Genomic DNA, 7342 nt, shown 5'->3' with positions numbered 1-7342 from the left:
CTAAAATGAGCTAAGAATGGACGGATAAGATGGATTTCTCACAAACATAACGATGGCTCCCAGATAGCATCGCAGTAACTTAAGTCACAGGCAATCGGCGTCCGAATTAATGTTACTGTCATTGGACGCGGGTTACCAGGGGCCAACGCGGATTGCGGAGCGTATTGAGTAAATTATGTAGGGCCCAACGTAATATATCAGTTCTATCCACGCCGTCCATATTTGTTTCCAGATCATTTTAGAGGATGAGATCAAAATTTAGGTATATTCCAGATTCAAGTAGACCACACCAGATGAAACGTTGGGAATTGAATGCCTGCCACTGAAAACTTCTTGGGGCCATATTTGTTTTGTATCAAGATGATATTTTTTTTTACCTTAATCCGTATCTTTGTGACCTTATGAATAGTTGGGATGAAAAATAAATATCATTGTGAGCCCTATGAAAGTTTCAACAGCTGACATCGTTACACCCCTTGTTTCTTATGGTGTGGTCTACTTAAGTTTTGAATGTTCTTCAATTTTGATTTTGGGCACTAAAATTAGTTTTCAAAACATATGGACGGCGTGGATAATGATAACTCATCAAGGTAGGGTCCACTTACTCAGTACGCTATGAGTTACTAGGTACGCAATCCGCGTTCGCCTGCGACACCCGACCGAGACATTTGGTGGGTGGGGTACAAAGCGAAGTGGGTGCGTTGGAAAGCTAAGTGGGGCCCACTGATGTTCGTAAGAAATCCAACCTGTCCATTGGCTTTTCCAGCTCATGTAATAACATCAGCACAAAAATGAGTTGGATCGAAAATTCAAGTGGGCCACGCGACAGGAAAAAGTGCCGAGGGAAATGCCGCACTCGGATTGCATGGTGTGACCCATGCCACCCACCTCCGGTTGACGTGGCAGAGTTCTGTGGGCCTGTGATGATGTATACTTTATATCCATACTGTCCATCCATTTTCACAGATCATTACAGGGCATGAGCCAAAAAATGAGACAGATTAAAAGCTCAATTGGACCACACCACAGGAAGTGGTGGGGATTGAACGCCTCCCATTGAAAAGTTATTAGGGCTACGGAAGTTTTGGGTCGAGCTGATATTTTTGTTTTCCCTTCGTTCAGGCCTGGATTTATGAACAGGTTGGATGGCAAATAAATATCATGGTGGCCTGTAGGAAGGTTTCAATAGTGAGTGTCATTGTCCATAATAATTTCTGGGGTGTGGTCCACTTGAAGTTTGGATCTGCTCCATTTTTGGGATCGTAAGCTAAAATGATCAGTAAAAATGTACAAAAATGTACGGACGGTGTAGATATAACACTTACATCATGTAGGCCTCACAGAATTTTGCCGCGTCAACCCTTGGAGGTGGTAGTGGGCGGCACACCACGGCATCCGAGACCCTTGGGACGCGGATTTCCTGTGAAAAGTTCCTGCGCAAAGAATGCTTGGTGGGGTCCACTGAAATGTATGTGAGAAATCCATTCCGTCCATCCATTTTTCGAGCTCATTTTAGTACATTCAAGTAAAAATGAGGTGGAAACAAGACTCAAGTGGGTCACACCAGAGGGAAATTTGGGAAAAGAAATTCCTACCGTTGAAACCTTCATGGGCTCCACCTTGATTTTTATATGCTATGCAAACCGTTTATAAGGTCATTCCAAGTGAAAATACCCGTAAGAATGCTTTAACGGTGCTCACTAAATTCTCACTGTTTCTTCTCGTGTGGCCCACTTAAGTGTTGGATAAATGTCTTTTTTATTCAAACGTCCTTAAATGATCTCTAAAAACGGATGGACGGGGTAGATTTCTCAAAAACATCTCGATGGACCCCACCCACAACCTTGTGCAGGATCGCAGGAAATCCGCGTCCGAAACCTTGATGTTTAAGTGCCATCCAAACCGTTCATAAGATCATTCCCACGAACTGAAAACACAAAAATATTAGCACGCTACAAAACTTCTATACCACCAAGAATATTTCATCCGTGGCCGTTCAATCTCCACTGTTTGGGCCACTTGAGTTTTAGATCCGCTGCATTTTTGGTCTCATGTCTTAACATGAGTTGGCAAAAGGTATGAACGGAGTGGATTTCTCACAAACATCACAGTGGGCCCTACCTAGCTTCCGACTGCACAGGAACTTCGAGTATAGCAGGCAATCCACGTCCAGGCCCTGATTCAACGGTTAGGATTGTTATTCAGGGATTCTTTTGGGACGTGGTCCATCCACTGCCCGACCAGTAAGATCACCTCGAAGAACTCAGGATGGTCCATTCATCTGATGGGCCACCTAGTACAATGGACGGTTTGATGTAGGCCATGCCGATTATCTGATTCAATGTACTCAAGTAGCCGTCAGATGAGTGGAGAAGACTATTTTTGCATCAGGTGATATTCATGGTGGGCCCCACGTATGTAACACATGTGTCACGTGGGATGGATAATTATTTTATAAATTTGAAAGTTTTGACTGTTTTCATGATAACCGTACCTTTGTTGGCTACCAATGGTTAGGTTATGATGACCCCTTCAACTTGATTTCTGACTTATTACCATGTGGCCCACCCATCAATGGTTGTAGGATGCCAGAGTATCGGAGTTTTTCTCATCCGTGGACGTGTACAAGGATACAAGCGTGCGTGATCACCTACACCTGCGTATAGCAAGGCGCAAGATCTAAGCCGTTCATCAGGTGACCACACTACGTAGATCTAATGGGAGGAAATTGAGACATTCCTCGTATGTACTGGTAACAAATCCGAAAATGGACGGTTAAAAGAAACTGACTAACCAACGACATTCCCAATGTACTTGTGTGGCATAGAATATGAATGGAGTGGATTGGTTTTTACTCTAGGAACTAATCACGGTGGGGCCTACTAAATGAACGGTTTGGATATTGCACTTTAGCATCTATGATGATGAGTGCACACGGAATGGAATTTACAAGCGCACCTATCTCAAGAGGGAAACTGTACGCTCTGGCTGTTTGAGTCTAGAGGTTCGTTGCAATGTATGTAAACCTATGATCACGTTGAAATGATCTAAACCATATATATAGTGTGGCTCAGTGTGAATGGATGGCATCAAAAATCTTCAAAATTAGAAGATCCTATCTTGTCCCACAAGGAGATTGTTTATATTCAAAGAAAAAAAAAAAAATTTAAGATCTGAAGGTTGAAATATTCTAATCTGAGATTTTATTTTATTTTTTTTTTCGCCATTCCCCCATCCATGATAAGGTCGATCGTATAAACGGTCTGGATCATTGAATAGGACCCACATCCAACTGCTAGGTGTATAAATAACAATCTCACCCTCCTAATTCGGTTGCAATGGTGGTGACTCATCACCATTTTTCCTCACCATTTTCAAAATGGTGGTGACTCATCCTCACCACTCGTTCCACCATGCAAATGTGGGGCACAGCATAATTCTAAAATACACTGATCAAGCAATCTTAACCATTTATTTGATGGACACAATTGGATGGTTATAATTAAATTAGTTACATCATCTAAATTTCAAGGGCAACATAAGTTAGGTTGCTATCATATTTGGCCACCTTATTTTTAGATCATGCCCATCTAATTTTGGTCAACAATTTGGACGGTTTAGATTACCATACAACTATGCCTTGTGCATGGTCTGAGAGTCACAACTATTTTTAAGATTGTTATGATTTATAATGGAAGTCTATCCCCATAAACAGGGGTATTAACTGAACCAGATAAATAAAAGACATGATATAAATATGGATTGTATGAGGCATGCGTTCATATGCATGTGTTAGGTATGGGGTTGATATTGAAAAATAAATTTTTTCCATACCAAATGATATTTTACCCTTTTCATTGGGGAGTGTATTAGGTGTGGTTATTACCTTGGGCCCACCTTGATATCCGTCTATCTATTTTGTTAAATCGTTTGGGGCATGAGCTCAAAAATGAAACTGATCTAAATGTGTGAACCAAATAAACATTTTTGGTTGACCATTAAAAACTTCCTGTGGGGTATAAAAGTTTTGGATCAAGAAGATGTTTGTTTTTCTCTTTAGTCATGTTTGCATGACCCTAACAACATATTGGCTTGAAAATGAAATAGAAATTAGTTACATCATCTAAATTTCAAGGGCAACATAAGTTAGGTTGCTATCATATTTGGCCACCTTATTTTTAGATCATGCCCATCTAATTTTGGTCAACAATTTGGACGGTTTAGATTACCATACAAGTATGCCTTGTGCATGGTCTGAGAGTCACAACTATTTTTAAGATTGTTATGATTTATAATGGAAGTCTATCCCCATAAACAGGGGTATTAACTGAACCAGATAAATAAAAGACATGATATAAATATGGATTGTATGAGGCATGCGTTCATATGCATGTGTTAGGTATGGGGTTGATATTGAAAAATAAATTTTTTCCATACCAAATGATATTTTACCCTTTTCATTGGGGAGTGGATTAGGTGTGGTTATTACCTTGGGCCCACCTTGATATCCGTCTATCTATTTTGTTAAATCGTTTGGGGCATGAGCTCAAAAATGAAACTGATCTAAATGTGTGAACCAAATAAACATTTTTGGTTGACCATTAAAAACTTCCTGTGGGGTATAAAAGTTTTGGATCAAGAAGATGTTTGTTTTTCTCTTTAGTCATGTTTGCATGACCCTAACAACATATTGGCTTGAAAATGAAATAGATTCAAATCTCATGTGGATTATACTATTTACACTCGGCTTATTATGGTCAGATCAAATGACCCATAAGATGTTACATGGCAACCATGTACACGAGATAGTGAAGATGAACATCAAAGGTAAGAGGCTAGAGGCTTGTTATGTTGGAAAGCATTAAATGTCAGAGACCAATAAAAGTAACTTTCTACGATACAAGTTTCCAACAAAAGTTACTCTCTAGCTAGCAAAAAGCCTAGCAACGTGAATACTCTACAAAAATGTTTTCTATATACACGTTGCATGACCAAAATAGTAAGCTACATATGATAAGTTACACTTACATGGAGGATGAATGAAAGTTGCATGAGACCTCACGACCACTACCTTTAAGCCTATAAAAGTAATCAACATAAACATATATCTTTTCGGCTCAACGTTGCATGAGATCTCACGACCACTACCTTTAGTTTAAATCCCTCCACTTAGTGATTCTCCGATCATGACCTGCTAACCAAATACCACGATCATCACCTTGTGAATTTTTCACAATTGTCTCACAACCATTCAGGTTTAGAAGACTGTCAAGACCAAGACCATTTCACCGGCTTAAACGATCATCAATAATTTATTTTATTTTTTTCTACTTTATCCACTGATTATACCTCATCTACATCTAAATTAATAAAATTAGCGTGTACCTTATTTTCTAGTTTTTTTTATCTTTATATTTTTTTGTTGAGAAATATAACCAAGCTATCACTATTATAAAGAGAGTACTTGTTTTTAAGGTAAGAAGAATTTATCTAAATGACTAACCCTCTCCCTCGCAAATCGTCTTATTACCTTCTCCTTCGGTGATTGAATAGGCACACAATCATCACGGATCCGGTCTTAATCGATTTATCTCAACGCACAAGGCATTCAGTTCGATTTGAGTCGAATACGACTCTGGAATGCCCAGTACGTATATACTCGTGCACACATAACTGAAATAGGATTATTCGTTACACACGTGACTACGTGTCTGAAATGAATAGCAACACATAATCACCATTGTTTCCTATAGTTTGGTCCACCTGAACTTTAGATCTACTTCATTTTTAGGATCATACCCTAGAATGATCTTTCAAAACGGATGGATAGTGTAGATACATAATACATACATACAGGTTGGCCCCATAATAAAGGTCATACCATTAAGATAGATTTGCTGCTCTTTTTCTAGTAGTTCCAACAAGCGTATGCGACCTTGGAAATTTGAATCTTGGTTGCAGAAGCAAAAACCTCTTTTCTTACCAACTGGTTATATATTCTTTTTATGAAAATTTTTCTTAATCAATATATTTATGTATTTACTAAAAGTAAATTTTTATTTTTGAAATTTATTTTTATTATAAAAACACAACACATCCATCTGTACCCCATTTTCAAACACTCAGGGGCATTAATGAGGTATTTTTAAAATAGGGGGGTGGGATGGAATAAAAATACAAGCAAGGGTTTGTTGGTCCAAGAAATATAAGGGATGAGGCATTTGGTCCTTATTTAAGGGTGTGTTTGCTTGCACCAAATAAAATTGGACTCCCTACTATTAGGGTTGAGGTGGAAAGATAGAAAAGTAATCACTTAAAGATAGGCTTAAGGCGCGTTACAATGTTGCTATTTATAAGGCGATATTCCCACCCTACTGGTGATTAAACCAATTTGCAAGAGGGTTATAGCAAATCCACCTCTAGGATACAATAAGTCTCTTCTCCAAGACCGAAGAAATGTGGGTTTCGGCCTACAAAACTAAAAAATCGCGCCTCGAACACACTTTTATAGTGTACACCCCCAACTTCTGTGCTGTTATAATTTACCCCCTGAAAATTGTTTGCAGTTTATTGACTGAAAAACTATTTGCAGTTTAGAACCCGAAAACTGTAACTTTCCAAAAACCATCCAAAATCGAAAATGACAAGGAAGAAAAAGATGAAGAGGAGATTGTTGGAATCGTGATTTTCGGATTGACCCAAAGATGAGTTTATATAGAATCACAAGAGATGCTTTAAGGCTATTTTCATATAAAGACATCTTCTTCTATGGTGTCTTTTCAACAATGACGGTGTTTTTCAACAATGGCATCTCTCCACCATTTCAAATTCAAATGATACTCCATTTACCAAGAGGCACCATCATTCACAAATGAATAGTCACCAACGATCACCAAAAGTCACCACCCTTTTTTTAAATTCTCTTTTATAAAACAAAAAATATTTTGAAAAAACCCAACACCTGCTGAGTAACTCAGTAGGATAAAGCTTTTATCGTATTGAGTAAACTCTGTTGGGCCTACTGTGAATGTATGTGGTTTATCCACGCCATCCATCCATTTCTCCATCTCATTTTAGGGGTTGAGTCCAAAATTGAAGCATATTCAAAGCTCAAGAGGACCACACCATAGGAAACAGTGGGAATAATGATTTCTACCATTGAAACCTTCTTGGGCCCACAATGATGTTTATTTGTCATCCAACCTATTTGTAAGATCACACAGACATGGATGAAGGGAAAACATAAATATCATCTTGATCCAAAAAAAACTTATGTACTGCCTGAGAATTTTTCAACTTGTAGACATTCAATTCACACTATTTCTTGTGGTGTGGTTCACCT

Source organism: Magnolia sinica, chromosome 19, assembly GCF_029962835.1.
Source record: "Magnolia sinica isolate HGM2019 chromosome 19, MsV1, whole genome shotgun sequence".
NCBI lineage: Eukaryota > Viridiplantae > Streptophyta > Magnoliopsida > Magnoliales > Magnoliaceae > Magnolia > Magnolia sinica.
The sequence above is the reverse complement of the archived record's forward strand: the minus strand, read 5'-3'. Positions refer to the sequence as shown.